This window comes from Thunnus albacares, chromosome 19, assembly GCF_914725855.1.
Source record: "Thunnus albacares chromosome 19, fThuAlb1.1, whole genome shotgun sequence".
NCBI classification, from domain to species: domain Eukaryota; kingdom Metazoa; phylum Chordata; class Actinopteri; order Scombriformes; family Scombridae; genus Thunnus; species Thunnus albacares.
Genome location: NC_058124.1, coordinates 9,128,412 through 9,144,917, shown reverse-complemented (window position 1 = coordinate 9,144,917; position 16,506 = coordinate 9,128,412). Strand labels below are relative to the sequence as shown.

Here is a 16,506-nt window from a genome sequence, read left to right as displayed (position 1 = left end):
TCAGTGGCTCTTTAATGCCCCACTGTCAAGCTTGGGATAATACCTCTCTTTTCACCAATAACGTTCTCCCAATCAGTGAAGCCCTTTGTAATGAAGCTGACGTTGGAAGCCTTAACCTTAAAGGCAAGGCAATGAGCACAGTAGGCTACATCTTCATGCGGTGAGAAACAAAGCTATTCATATTTTTTCTCTCACAGGACATTATATTTTAGCTGCTTTTCTCCAAATGCCCGATGGGGATACCTGTGTTGTGCTGTTGCCACCCACTTATTTTGGAGAAAACAAGTTTTCTCTGTATCTGTAAATACCTGACTGTGTGACTTTATTCTTTAATTTCACAGGATCAAAAGGATGTAAAGTGACTCCCGTTTCTCTGTGCTCCTTCTCTATGTTCTCCTACTCTCTGTTCTTCCATCTGCCCTGCTCCTCTCTGTTCTCTTCCTCTCTGTCCTTCTGTCCATCCTGCTCTATGTTCTCTGTCCTCATGGTCACATTTTCCTCTGGTTTACACATCACATTATGCTGCTTGAAGATAATTTCGAGTGAAGGGTTTGAATAAATGCATGTAATTATTATGAGAATATAGCAAGAGTAATACAATGATAACAAATAAAAAAATAGAAGAAAAAAAACACATCCAGGGAGTGCTATATAGGCTGTAAGTGTACATTTTAAATAATCCGAGTACTTAGAGGGGTTTTAGTTTTTTCCATGCATTAATTTCTATAGTTGTAAGATTCATTTTTAAATCTGTGCATTTGAAAATGTGAAAGAGTAGGCACACCTTAAGCCAAATCAATGTATCAATGTAAAGAATGAGAAAACCAACCCTCAGCCTGGCCTCTCTCTTTGCTGTTAATTAGTGTTTACATCTGGGGTCACCAACCTTTTTGAGAGTGAGAGTTACCTGAAGGGTAGAGAGTACTATGGAGGACTAATTGTTTGATATAATCTTCCTAAATAATATACATTTGCTTGGTTTACCTTTAAATAATGAATATTATGTATTTAATAGGCTACATATATTAGGAGAGGTGTCTATGTTCACTGATTAGTGTTAATGATTCCTCACAATTATTACGATTATTAATAACATTTTACCAAGTGATCATAGGAAAACACAGATTTAAATATGCAAGTTTAATGATTTCTCTGTTAATCTTACCAATTAATCTGTTTCAATAATATTAGAGTTTAAAGTTAAAGTTCCTAAATTTGTTTTTTGATGTTTCAAAAGAAAATATCTGTAAACACCTGATTGGTCTGTAAAGGTCTTTTAGCAGGAAGCTTGGCATTGCATACTGTTCACAAGTGCAACTCTGATTGAGTCTTCTAGATATGCATCAGTAAGGTGTGTTGTGTGTTTGCTCTTAATGAATTTCATATCACGGGTGGGGTAGGTTGAACCAAAAGGACAGGCAACTTTCATAGCTACTGTGTATACACCTTTGTACTTTTTTGCATCCTCAAGGTACCAAAAGTTTGGTGAGCCCTGGTGGGCTTTGAGGTGAATGTCACTTTGCAATGTGAGAATTTCCATCTCTACCCGCATCCAAGTTGAATGCTGCACTTAGTTGCTCAGCAATGCATGTCATGCCCATTGCATGAAAGGATTTGAAATGAATGACATATGGCACCAGCTTATCAAAGTTACAGAACCTGTCTTCAAACTCTTGCCCAAGTCTATTTATGAGTTGAGAGTACTTTCCTGCCCATCTGGGGCCCTGTCCAAGGCCCCAGATGCAGAAGCACTGTCATTCAGCACTGACTGCACAGAGGAAAAGTGCAGCTATTTCTTTCTATGTAAATGCAAAGAGAAAATGTTCTTGGCTTTAAATGCATTTACTGCACTGATCATGTCAGAGACAGTCCTACCTTTGTCTTGTAGTTCACAGTTCAAATGGTTCAGTTTCCCAGTGATGTCCGTTAGAAATGCAAGGTCTAGTATCCACTCAGTGTCCTGAAGCAGTGAACACCCTCACCTCTGGATTCCATGAACTCTTTGATTTCACTCAGAAGTGATTAAAAAAAAAAAAAAATTCTGCAAAACCCTTCCCCTGCTGATCCATAAGATTTTAGTGTGCACCAGGTCATCATATTCACCTGACAGACATTCATTACGTGATCAAAGCCCATCACTTTTGCACATATTGCCTGCTGGCAAACAATGCAGTGGTAATGTAGAAACTTGGGGAAATCTGGGTCACCTGGGTCATCACGAGGGCACTGTCAGTTGTCACAGCTTTTCCAACGGTACCTTTTGCTTCACAAAATAGCCCTTCACAGTGTTGTAGATATCAACTCCCTTTGTTGTTGCCTTCAGGAGCGGCAGTGTCAGGAGTTCCTCTTTTTTGAAGAAATCATGGAACACCATTTGTACAAACACCACCATCTGCGCCATATTGATGGTGTCCACTGACCTGTCGCTCTGGATGCTAAACCACATGCATATACTCAGATCTCAGTCCAGCTTCTCTGTCAAGTTCTCAGACATAGTTGACACTCTTCTGGCGATCGTACTTGATCTCAATTGGATGTTGGAGAGAGCGGAGATGACTTGGGCCCATTCTTCTCATCTCAATCACAATATATCCCCATCCGCAAAGGGTTTCTTGTTCTTTGTCAAAAAATGTGCAGCTTTAAAAAAAGCTTCCATTGCTGCTTGGGACTTTTTCCAGCCTAGTGAAAAATGATTGCTCGTTGCTGAAAGCTGCCTTTAACTCATGGACTTTTTCTACCCGTAATGAGCTACCTGGCAGGTAGCGCATTGAAGGTATTGTGGCATGTACTGAAGTGCCTCTCTATGTTGTGCAGCTTCGCCGTCGCCACAGTCACCCCACAAATGAGACACTGTTTTCTTTCACTGTTGTAAAGAAAAACTCTTCCTCCTACTGCTCGTGAAAGTTGTATGTTTTTTTTCTTCCACTTTTCTGGAATTGTTTACTGCATGCCTAGTTTGTTCATCATCGTAACTATGCTAGCTAGCTGGCATAGACCGAATGCATGAAAAGAGGGGATGTGCGATATATTGTCAAGCTAAACTGACCCCAGACGGGATCAAAGTTATAAATTATACATACATAAAAAAAATTATGTTTTTAAAATGTTATAAGCAATGTTAAAATACTTATTTTCTACATTCATGCAAGTGTTATTGAAAAAAAAAAGACAATTTAGGTTATTTTTAGACTGAGCTCAACTGGTGACTCATGCTATTTTTAGAACTTCCCTGCAGGTGGCTCATTGGCTCATACATACATTCATATATATATTTTAGGGAATAATTACCAAGGGCTGGACCTCGGCGACCTCATAGCTGTCTACAGCCATAATCATCAAACAGCAGGGCCAGTTTGGTAAAGGGTAGAAAAGATAGCTACAGCTAAATCATGTTCAAGAAATCTCACAAAATGCAGAATACCACAACAACATATAGTTGTAGTCTGAAGGAATTCTTATTATTACTATTCTTATCTTACTGTACAAATGTGTGCAGACAGAGCAAAGTGTACACAGCTAGCTGCTCACATTATTAGTTAAATAGACAGAAGGAAATATGCACAGAAACGTGATGGCAACATTATGCATATTAATGTGGGATTCTGCTTGTGGCTTATGCAGCTGCAATGTAATTTCTAAGAAGGTGTTCAAAGCTTTGGGCTCTATTGTTAAATAGAGGTAATACTTTTTAGCTGTTCTGCTTTAAAAGGTAAAATGATGACTAAATGTATCCTCTTCATTGTAACTAAGAGGAGAAATGAAGGCAGCACTGTGAAGAGAGTTTGCTGGAGTTCACATGTATTAAAGCTTCTCGAACAGCATACAGAAATGAGCTGAGCAGTATATTTTTTAATTGTACTTTACTAGTTTTGTTGTTTATTGAGTGCCGTATGTTATCACTGTCTCCATACATATTTGATTGCAACCCATTCATTTAGACATGTCAAACATTTCAGCTCAGTTTCCCCATGCTCCCTGTTTGGCTCGTCATCTTCTTCTCATCTTTGCTTCTCCTCAGCCAATAGACAAGTTCAGCAAGGGGAGGCCTGTTGCCAGGCAACAGCCCAGAGTGTATGATTAAAACTTTGATTTCCAATCTATCACCTGAGAGACTGATGTGGCTTCTTTCCTCTGATGCTCTGCAGAGCAGCTGGGATGGACTCATGCACAGCAGCTCCACACTCGCCAAATGATTATTTACTGTGAAATGAAACATTTGGTTTACATGGAGTCGAGCTACCTCATCTTCAACCAACTTGACATCGAGCTACATCTTCGGAATGTCATTTAGTGTTGTGGGACAAACTTGAACCCACCTGACTTGGTTCATTTTGGGATATTTTGGAGGAATTTGTTTCCTCCAGTTGCATAGTTGACCCTTCAGAACTTGCTAGAGACATATATTTCTGCCAATCTGGTCTTTTGGGCATTGTGCCTGGTCTCCAGATAAAAGTGAAGCTAGTTAGGGCATAAGACAGATAAAAGAATGCACAAAAACCTTTTTTGTGTCTGCTTTGTTGAACGACAATGGCCACACTGATGGAGGTGTTACAACCAGGTTTCATCATTATGAATGATTTTAATCTGTTTGGGTGTTCTGGGTGACTATTTGAAAGAGGGATGGAAGAAGAGGAAATAAAGTTTGGGGTGTGTGTGTGTGTGTGAAAGAGAGAGAGAGAGAGAGAGTCTTTTCAGGTTCCCAGATGATGAACAGTGTCAAGGCACCTTAACAGTTTGGCCTCAGGCAGTATAGTGATACATGAATGACATATTTATCTCTGGCAAGGGATGTCTGTATAAAAAAATGACAAGTGTGTTTGTGTGTATGTGTGCAACATGCATGTGTTCAATATCTACTGTATGTGTGTTCTAGTGATCGAGGATTCATCTAAACGTTCCCCTCTGGCATCCATGGCATCTTAATAGGTAGGAAATCTAATCTAGAGGCCAAAGATGATAAGATGGTGGGACATAGAGACGAAAAACTGAGATGAGATGTTGAGCGAAGAGGAGAAAAAGGGAGAGAAAAGTGGGGAGATGGACTGGAAGAGAGAAATGTGACAGACATTTTGTGGTTTCAGGGGACAGGATGAAAAAGTATAGAGGCCTGAGATTGGAGTGAGGAAGGAGACACAAGGGGGTTTGACAATGGCCAGCACATTAAAAGAGAGAACGGGAAAAGGAAAATGGAGGAGAAGAGATGTGCAGGGAGTCGACAAAAACAAGCATCTGTCAGTATGACGGGTGAACAGAACCATTTCAAAGATTCTAGGTCTTCACCCTCAGGTTGAATATATTGTATGTTTCTGTCTTGACCAACAGGACACAGCTCAAAACCAAGGTAAGAGTCAAGGACACAGCGTTCCAACAGGCTGAAAATATTAAATGCTTTTTAGCAAGGTGATGTATGAAAAATGACTGAATCCGAAGACAAATGAATATAAAAATTGACTAAAAATTTCAACATTTTACCAATTGCAGATTATTTGTTCATGAAACATTTGCCATTTGCAGAAGATTGCCCTGACAGCATCTTTTACCCCACATGACATCTGGTACAGATGTGGCTTTACCAAACTGAGGATGGTGAGCTTCAAGTCACAGGGACTCATTATCAACAGTAACACCAACTATTAACATGTAGTGAAAAGCTCCAAAAGGGTAATGGGTGGACTTGTGAGCTTGGATTACATTAGTAGATATGATATAGGCTATAACCTGTAGAACTATTTGCTGTCTAATATTAAAAACAAATGCATTCACATTTGAACATATAATTATTTGGACAGACCTGTTTTTCAGTTGTTGCAGTCGTTATAGTCCTTTGTGCAATGTGTTCCCAGCCTGTGTTCTCTACTCTGGTTTCACCACAGTTGTAGGTTGATGCCCGGTTCACTGGTCCAGCTGAGTTTTCACACGGCAAATCCTGGTATTCACTATGCATGTCTCTGTTGGTTGCATCTGTTGTCTGCGGAGAAAGAGATACAGAGACCAGTTGGAGACAGGAGACAACACAGGCCTTGGGCATGTCTGTAGTTTCCACTCAGTGAGTCTGCTCAAGAGAGCAGGACGGGGAAACCCTTTGCAGCACAGGAAGCTGGAAGGCCAGCAGAGTAGAGAGAGACAGAAGAGTGGCTGCAATCAGTTTTTTTTGACTGCCGGCCTTGTTTGGAGGACATACAGTAGTATGCACCTACACTCACAAATAGCCTACAGACAAATATTAAAGTAAAAGACATTCCCGCATGTTAAAATACACACATACTTGTATATACAGTGGTTCAAAACTTCTTTTATGTTACAATGCGCCATTGTATTACTCAATAAATTGTGTTGACTGAAGATTTCTTATGTTGGTATTATATAAAAGTATAAACCAACTTCAATTTAAAGCTGAAAGAGTTGTATGACAAAGTATAGGCTGACATAACTTTGCCATATGATGCTTTGTGTTCATAGTTCAGAGATAGTGCATATTGTTACTATAGAAACCAAGCAGCCTGTCTCACAAAGCAGGATTACTTTGTTATCTGCGTAACCTCGCTGAATAAAACTCAGAACCTTTTCAAATCTGAAACACAGACTGAAGTAAAAAAAAAGAGCTGTCTGGGGCTTTACTCAGTGTGGTTATCCACATAACACAGTAACACTGCTATTTAATATGAGCCCCAGAGGCTGAGCTGGGCTACGTTTTGTTTATTTTGTGATAGAAATGGCAGCAAACACTGGCATGTTGTATATTTTGAGGGAAGAGAAGGTGGTCAGTATGTCCAATAAATAGATGGATAGATTTAAAAAGAAAATAGTGGCCTGTCAAACTGAAGAAATGTATTAACATTGGGATATTTCTGACTGTTCTGACAAATTGGTCCGTCACATTTGTTCTTATATTAGTCACCACAGTTCTCAACCCACAATTTTATAGATGAATACAAAGCACAAGACCGGTTTTGGTTATTGTACTTTAGGAATGACAATCTTGTAAGTGGTGCCACCTTATGAAAAATAATTATTTGGTGCAGTGCTTACATTGTATCCATCTGCAATGCATGTTTTTCTGCTGTCCAAGTGGCAGGGGACTCTTTACACTCTTAAACAAGGAAGGAGTAGGATCACCAGAGTCAAAGGTAAAGTGTGTGGGAGGTCAGGAATACATATATTGATCATATTATTGAATATTTGGCTTGCTTCATTTTTGCATCAATGACCTTTAAGCTTAGAGGCTTGCTTTATCACCCTTTCTTTCACTCATTATCACCCTTTTGATAATGATTTTCAAACAGGTAGATGACTGCAAAAGTGCTTTAAGTTTTTTTTTTTAGATGGATGTTGCTTCCTTCCTAAAGCCTGTGCGCCATATTTACCATATTAGGATGTAGTAACTGGCCACTTGCTTTAATTACACTATCACATAATAGTGTCATAATGCCTGACTACTCTACAATAAAATCCTTGGAAAGTAAAGCTGTTGGCTCATCAGGTTGAAGTGTTTCTTTTGATGCTGTGAAGTATATAGACTGAAAGACTGATGGTTTGCAATAATTTCACAAGGACAATAAAATACTGTATGGATTAACTTTATGCCACCACAGTTAAACTGTGACTTTTATAAGCACCATTAATATTACTTCTTCACTCTATACACAATGGCTCTAATATGTTATTCATTTTAATTCCACTGAGGTTCTTTTCTCTTTCTTTCTCTTTTCTCTTTCATACAAAAAATGTAATTGCATGGAAAAAAATAACATATACAAAGAGCAGTAATCACACTGACTACAGGAGACAGCTGCTCTGTGACTTGTCGACACACAGCGGTGTAAGTGCACAGTAAGTCAGACACAAAGAGAGAGAATGATGTAGGGTCTTACCTCCCTGTCTTCTTGGATCTCAGAGAGTTGGCCTTCACTTTTAGTCAATCCCTGCTTGTGAAAGAAATCCACATATCTTGAGGCCTTTTCTCAGCACTAACGCAACCACAATGTTGCTGTTGACAATGACAAATAACTAAAATTTTGCTTTTGGAGAATTTCTGTCTCTGCCTTCCACTTCTCCTGTAGACCTACAATAACATTTGGGAAAAATAATGATGCCTTTACTTTTAAACATGAATGGGGTAGCATGAGGGGGTGTTCACTCACACTTGTAAGAGATTTGAGTGGGTGTGCTACTGCTGTTTCATCCACTCTGGGGCTGACTGGTGGCAGGCGTGTGATTGAAGTGGAATGACTGATAGTTTGATTTTACAAATACCTGAGGAAGTGAACAAAGCACCGTATCCAGTAGGCATCACACCCTTCGGGATTGGTGTTGCGTGTTGATTCGACCAGCCCGCACAAAGGCAGCTGGCTGGGAGCTTTTTCATTACAGAGAGTATAGCTGATTGCATTTTCTCCAGCGCTCTCTGAAGTGTCTAAATGGAGCTACTATATACTCGTCGCCTCACAGCCATCACCAGGCGCTGCTACAAGTCTCCATAAAGCCTGTCAATTTGGACACAATGTAAGCGGCGAAAGCCAAGAAAATATGTTTAAAAAATTTGGAGCTCTGTGGTTCTTGTCCTCTACGACTGGTTTTAACTTTAAATTTCATATTATTATGTCTCTCTGCACAAATGTCATGTAATCACAATAGAAGCCAGCATCTCTCAGTAGTGTTTGGACTGGTCCAAATCTGTCATCAGCATTTAAATGCAAGTGCCAGAACAGCTGAGAGAGAGACACATAATCACAGCATAAAGGCAGTGGGGAAACCAAATGTTGAGCTCTATTGATGTGGGTTTGGCCATGTGAGAGGAGTGTAAATGCATTAAACTGTCACTCTCTAAGTTACTATACTTAATCGAAAAATCAAATGCAATATGCACTGGATTGCAAACACAGATAGAGAAAGAGAGGCTGGTTCTGCTGCATAGTCTGGTTCTCTTCAGAGGTTTCAGTGGGGAATAACGTTCAGTGCGGATTTCACAGGTTATCTAAAACTGATCAGGAATACAATATAGCCATTTTTCAATCAACTTCCACATGGCTGGACATGTATAAAGCCAGAGGACATTATAAAACAGTAATTCTGCTTACCCAGAGAATGCCTGAACTTTCTCCACTTCACCATCAATATGTTGGGCAGCTGGAGCCCCACAGTGTGTGTTTACTTTGCTTTACAGATTTATGTATGAGCACACTGTGTACACTGCTGAAATAAACATGTTGTGTTTTTTTTTTTTTTTTTGATAAAAAATGCATGTGTGAACATGGAGAACACATGCAAGAACGAAAATAAATATTTCAGATTATTGTATGGTCATTGAGGCAAAGTAACAGATTGAGTTAAACCCCTATATCTGCAAAAAATATGCAGGAAAAACACATCAATATTGTCTGCCTGAAACCATTTTTGAATGTGTGCAAAGGATTCAAAACCATTTATTCATTCAATTATTATTTTAGCAAGAAGAATCATAGTGATGGACAGTATCCTGGGGTTAAAAAGTTAAATCAATATTATCCATGATTTGTTGGAGACAAAACAATTTGATGTATGGGGTTATAAAATGGTTTTTATAATACCTGAGGCAAACATGTTTTTGTACATGCAAACTCATTTCTTTTGCTACCTTTTTATTGCTCCCTGCTGCCCTTCTCTCATTACAATAACTAAAATAAGCCTTAGCTACAGGGATTTCTGGCAAACACCTTGGATCAGCTGAATTTAATTAGAAATGTCTTAAATATCCCCTAATCTCCATAAATAAGTGCATGTTTTATGGATGCCTTATTCATAATTTATCTTGCCTCCAACTCCAAGGGGGAGGGAGTACAAGTGCTGTGCAATCCTCATCAAGAATTAACAATGCGCTCATCTGATCATGTTACTGACCCTACCCAAAGTTGATTACTTCCCCCGGACGCTGTTTCGTTTCCGCTCGTGTATTGTGTTAAAAACATGAGAACTGAATTGGAGCAGAAATAATAAGGTCACAGGATCTAATGATGACAGGGAAACAAAAGCAGGTGTCATTACATTTTTGGCTATTTTAGGTGTCAAGTACATTAAATCCAATCCATTCAATTCAACATGAAGACATGCTTTGCTTTTTGAATTGTGGGAACAAAATGCAGCAGAGCAATCACGTTCTACTGTTTAAAATGACTAAATCATAATCTTCCCAAGCTACTGTTTGCATTACGGATTTGGTAATTACATTAAAATTCTAATGACTGCATCAGAATCTGGATCCATTATCTACAGTAAATAATCGATACAGATAATGGCTATCTATCTGTAAAATAACTTCAACTTTATTTTCACCAACACAAAAAAAAAATTCTAAGATTATTGAAAAAGAAGAAAAGATGATTTTTCTACCTCCCTGGCAGGCTTTGTTCTGAGTATTAGTGAATGCAGTGTGTCATTGTTATGTGATACGCTATGCTAAGGAATAAGAAGCATGTGTGTCTGATGAATACTAGACACTTGACTGTTGTTTACCACCTCCCATGTGGCAAAGAACATTATAATCAGATGTGTAATCACTTAAATAACCTACACTTTTCTCCTTAAAGGATACATAAAGGGGGTAGAAACTGTTAGCTTTTCCTCCGGATGTAAAAATGTTATAAAACCTACGTAAAGATCAGCCACTTGAGATCGCCGCTATTAAAATGAGGGGGCAGAGTGCCACTGTCACTATGGCAACGTGGCTTTTCAAACTGTCTTGTTTGCAGAGCTATTTTTCAATTCGGCAGTGAAGTGGGACGTAGCAGTTTGTAGTGGTGCCTCCCTGTCGAGTGCTTATTACCTGACTGAATGAATAGGCCATTGCCATGTCAGAAATGTCACAAAGAGCAAAGCCTGCTGGGTCGGGGCATTGTGTGACAGTAATGAACCTATTCAAAAGTTTCTTGTGATGGTGGAAAAACTCCTATTAGCATGGCTCTTAGGTCTGCACCTCGCTCTGCACCTACTGATGGCTTGTGATGCTGTTAACACTTTCAAGTGAAAACTGGGCTTTGCTTGTGTGAGAAGCAGAAAAATCCTATAAACGCCACCAGACCGCAGTAGCCTTGGTAGTCCAAATGGAATTGTGGTGATGATCACAGGGCCCGATGGTAGTGTTTGTTTGTCCTCCTCTCACTGACATAACATCAACGCTCAGATTTTAAACACACTAATGTCTCGGTAGAGCTACAGAGAAATATTGTATGTTAAGTTCAAATCGAGCTCCAGTACAAATCTACTCATCTCTTCTCTTCCTGTCCTCCTCTTAACATACTACAGAACATTTTTTGTGATTGTCTGACCAGCGAGCAGAGGTTGCTTTTCTGGGCCACATATCTTCATCATAGACTGCCTTTCTTTTCAGTCCTGCACAACTCTTGGTCTGGGTGTAGCTTGAAGGACGGCAGCGGGGCTGAGCCTGACAGCTCCTCCAAGCAGGTTGAATCCAATGAATGTTGGGAGAATCCTGGCTGCTGCTGGAGGTGGATCTACCTGCATGGCCTTCTCTGACTCTTTTCCTGGTATCTGATCTTTCACAGTGGTCAGACTTTGTTTCAAAACAATAATAAGCATCTTCACTATGAGTCATCTTCCTCTTAACCTTTGGTGTGATGCAACTCTGGGTCTGGCTTCTGCCACTTGAAGTTGGTGGACCTGCAGAGCTTTTTTCTGTCATTATCTGACTGTTCATGCCGTGGTTCAGTGACTGGGACAGGCAGCTCCTCCAAGCAGTGCTAACCTAAAGGTAGTGCTGGAGGTGAATGGACTTGCTTTATCTGCAAAATAATATATAGAAGGTTAACTGATAGAAACAGACAGACATCAAAATGATACAACAGCTTCTAAATGATTAAAATGTCCTTTCCTCCTCTCCAAACTCGACCCTTTTGGGGAGATGAGGGGTTTTGTTCACATCTTCATCATCAACCTTTCTCTTCACCCCTGATCTGATGGAACTCGTGGTCTGGGCACTGTTACAGGGATGTGTGTTGATGTGGGGGGTCCGGCCAAGGCTGCTCCTCATAGCAGGAGAAGGAGGACGGTTCTGCAGGAAATTGAGTGGACTGCATATTTTAACATACAGGAGGTCATCAAGAGGGCTGGACTTCCATCTCCTGGTCTGCAACTGGTTCAGTCCCAGTCTCTCTGCAGAACTGTTCTGGTGTCTGAAAAGAGTAAGCCTTGATATCATACAATAAACCTGGACAAGCAAGAATGAAGAAGACATTTCATGATAGAAATGTGAGGAGGATTGTGTTCTTTATTTTTCTTACTGTCAACAAATATCTTGTGCAGAACCAAACCAACAATGAATTCATCCAACTTACAAGTATTGTCTGTGTACCCAAAGCCTGATAAATCTCATATCTGTGCTGCAGACCTCCGGTGTTGTCCAAAAACTATTAAAAACACGCCAAGGGGCCACATTGTTGCACTGGGTGACATGTTCCTTCACCACAAAGATTACACTCATAGTAGTTTGTCTAGAAACAGCTCCAAAGATGAACAACAGCGATCCCATTTTCACTCCCGGAGAGTAATTCTGTGTAAAGCAGGCACCACTGAGCAATGCACAGGAACATTATGAGATTATGAATGAAGAATGAGAACATCTGTGCTCTTAATGTGTGCAGCAGTCAAACAGAGCTGAAGGGAGCTGCAGAGTATATGGCTTTATCACCAAGAGCCTAACATATACATAGTTGTCACATCCACTGTGAACATAGAAAACAAACATAATGATTAGTAAAGATAACAGTTGTGGATTGGACAAGACATGTCACAGTATTTTTCAAGTCATGAAAAAAATATTGTTAACATACTTTTTAAGGAAGCATTTGCTATAAATAGATATAAATCTCGTCTTGAATACTGAAAGCTTCCAAAGAAAGATTTTAAGAGCTAACTACTACAGTTTGTAACACTTTCAGCTTAGCTAACACACTGCTGAGCATCAACTGTTCCCTGACATCTCTGTCTTGGAAGTAAAACTGGAAGCAAAGAAAGAAAAAAACAAAAACGCCTCTTCCATTGTTTGGATTAATGCACTGTTTATACTGTTTAAACATCAATGCTATCCGTTTGTGTAACTGCTTTTCATTTTCACGCATAGTTAACAGAATGAAAAAGTATCTCTTCGAGTATGTTATAACACCTTCAGTATGAAACAAAATAAAAACATCTCACTCAGCTTCCTCATCAATAGCTCCCTTACCCACTGATTCGACATTCATTACACTAATAATTACACAAATGTGCTAATGAATCAATTTGACAGTCACACATGGGAAGGCTTCTTGTTTCAAGTTGACTGCAATGAGAGAGAGAGAGAGAGAGAGAGAGAGAGAGAGAGAGAGAGATGGGGAGGGTAAGAGATAGAGAGAGGAGGAAAGGAAGACTTGATTCTAAGTCTGCTTCAATGTTTGTGCATCTCCTTCTGATGAGCCTGCGATATTATTATCCCATCATGCCGCAGAGTGCTGACAGTTCCCCATTAGATATTGTCCTATTGTTATGAGCCAAGGATGGTGGTAATTGGAGATTCACTGTTGACTGTTATCATGGAGCTAAGCTTTTCTTTTGAGCCATTCATTATTTAAGATAATGAGAAGTTTTCTCTTATTCAAAAGACTCACAAGCACATTATCAGTCTGCTTTTTCTCTGCTTCCTTTATTCATTAAACCACTGCATTATTTGGGAAATAAGAAAGGCTGAAGAGATTATTATTATTGCCATTTCTTACCAGAACAAGTTTGCAACTTCAGCATGGCAATGATTGAAAACGGAGAGATATGGCTTACTGCAGAATTTCAGAATGAAAAACAAATTCGATAAAAAAAAAAAAAATGGTTTCTCAAATTCGAGTTGATTATACTGTACCTCCATAATCTTATAGGCTCATGACAACATGAATCCCAGATTAGAGAGCTTGGCCTGAAGACATGCCAGCATGGACTGAGCTCTCTGATATTTATTTGTAATTACAGTGAGTTAGCCTTCCCATGGTGCTCGCGCTGCAGTAAGTAAACCAGCCCCCCTGCTGACAAATTCAACTGACAGAGCAAATATACACTTCCTCTCATCAGTCAATCCCTTCATCCTTGGTCCAATGTCTTCTGGGACAGCAGAGGGGTGGATTTTGCCTGATATTAGCCAAGGCCCAGGCCAGCACACTGGGGAGATTTGCTAGGGTAAACCTCTTGCTTTGATGTCTCCTCGAATATCCCAGCTTGACACAGTAAAACAAGGGATAGCAGGAAATTGAGTGGACTGATCCAAAAGAGATTCTGACCTTGGCATCAACAAACACAGGGAAAGTAATTATGGAAAGATAAAAAAAACCCCAAAAAGTGAACAGATTATATTATCATCATATCATTTCTCAAATACAGTTTTTATGCAAAAAAGGTACAAGTATATAGTGCAGGAAATTATCGATTGCCACAACATACTTTATGTATTGGTTTATCAGTGCTGTTTAAAAACAGATTAGCCTGCTAAAGCTGTAATACCTTAACTTATATTTCCTAAGAAAACACACAGGCTGTCTGAGAGGAATTCAAGTAAACAGTTCATATATAGTAAATTGAGATGGGGACTTGCTTAGTCCCAAATGATCTCTGCAATGAATAGTACGGTCTTGTTTTTCTGTGCAGAGTAATAAGCTCTTATTAAAAAGCAACAAAGGGAACATGGCTGCCGGACACCTGGGTAATTGGAGGAAGCTGTCATCTCAGGCAAGACGGCAGAGTGTATGGCTGTCAGTGTGATGTGTCAGACTGCACAGTTATAAAATTGACAAAGCTAATTGTCGTCTCGCATCTCCAAGCTCAAAGAAACTCCCGAGAACTCTGAAAAGCTTTTCTCCTACATTCTTTTCCTCGGAACTTTCTCTCATTGATATTAAAAAGCCTGAGGGAGACATTTGGGTGGCATAGTAAGAGGAAAGCAGTATAACTGATGTTGACGTTATACTGACTACCGAATAAGGGCTGCAAACTGATCAGAGGATGTACTGAAATTCACAGACGCGATGATGCACATAGAGAATTATCAGTGAGCCAGAGCAACACGCAACTTATACGGCACATTAATTTCCAACCCAGAAACCCAAGAGTGGATCTTTCTCACCACAGCACTCCACTTGATCTTACAAATGACCTCAGATGAGGATAAACTATTATACAGTGCATTTGAGCAGAATCAGATTCTAATCTGATGAGGAGGCAATCACAGAAAGCGCCTTGAGATCAGACGATGGCAGCACGTATGATTTATCTGCCTGGAAATTAAATCAATAGTTTCTTTTTGATCTGCATCATCACTTGGTGACAAAGTAGAGCAGCCGTTAAGTTAATGCTCCACATTGACTTTGGACACAAACACTGAGGCCCTGAACATTTTTTTTTTTTTAAAGTCCAGTCTTGGGGACCGAGGGTTAAATGGCTGCTGTGAAGGAACACTCAGGTCAGGGCAACTTGACAAGTTTTGATTAATCACTGTGGGAAACCTGGTTGAGAACAGGAGTGACTAATGACCCATATATGGCTGTTGATTTAATCAATCAAGAAAAGGCTGTAACCCTTGCCAATACTTGGGTGAGGCACAGCCACACACTCACACACATACACACATTTATTTGAACGGCAGAAGTCATTCAAATATTATGTGTGATATGGAGTGCTCCTAAGGGATAAAGTACAGAAACGGTCCACCACAGCTTGTTTACATTTACACAGAAAGAAAAGTGCCTGCTTGTGCCCTTAACATAATAAAAATAAATTAAAATACTTTACATGCAAAAATGACCTGTGGGGGAAGAAGAAAATCATTATTGCATGGTATAAAAGATAATAAATAAAGCTCTTATTTTATATTTTAGAAAATATCAGCCGCTTGACAAGGTGTTACCACTTATCCATATCTGTATGAAGAATAAGATTTGTTCTGCCATTACAGCAATGAAAATGACAACTAAGTGCTGTTCTGGAGGCGTGCTTTTATGTCTATACTGTCACAATACGACACATTAAACGATGAAATACAAAGACGCCCAAACTGCTTTTAATGTTGAGATGTCGGGCTCTTAAAATCTATTTTTTTTCTGTCTCCTGCTGTGTTTTGAAAACTTCACATTTTGAGTATCTCAAATGATGACAACAGCACTACCACAGAGTCTGGGCTTCTTACATATTGCAATGTAACAGTAAAAACAGAAGGCAAAGTACAATTATTAATTGACTTACATATTATATTTGTACTAATTGTTTTAGCTTGATCTTTGTTCTGATTAGCTTACAGCTTGGTTTTGTTACAGTCACTATTTTAACATGCACATTAATAATATGACTAAGCCAAAAATGAAGGCAATATCTGATTACTGCACTTGCTATGTAAACACTAAACCAGGTTATCTAATTTAAATGAAGGTTGACATTGGAGCGATATAATCCAATTAACACTTCCATTATGTATCAATACTTCAAATTACTTTGGCATGTATTGTA

General features: G+C 39.4%; 1 protein-coding gene and 1 long non-coding RNA gene across 3 annotated transcripts in view; both read right to left on the bottom strand.

Moving 5' to 3' along the window:
- Positions 1 to 3,791: 3,791 nt before the first annotated feature.
- LOC122969422 lies at positions 3,792 to 11,854 on the bottom strand. Of its 2 annotated transcripts, XR_006399025.1 has the most exons (4): positions 7,872 to 11,854; positions 5,792 to 5,968; positions 4,317 to 4,435; positions 3,792 to 4,200 (listed from the first exon to the last, which is right to left on the bottom strand). It is a non-coding gene; the product is annotated as an uncharacterized LOC122969422 (long non-coding RNA). The 2 variants fall into 2 exon arrangements; XR_006399026.1 differs by lacking the exon at positions 4,317 to 4,435.
- A 10-nt stretch (positions 11,855 to 11,864) lies between these two features.
- csmd2 (CUB and Sushi multiple domains 2) overlaps positions 11,865 to 16,506 on the bottom strand; it is a 271,384-nt gene continuing 266,742 nt past the window's right edge. The window contains exon 71 of the mRNA XM_044335069.1: positions 11,865 to 12,164. The gene's annotated coding sequence lies outside the window, so the exon portion shown is untranslated. The remainder of the gene's footprint in view (positions 12,165 to 16,506) is intronic.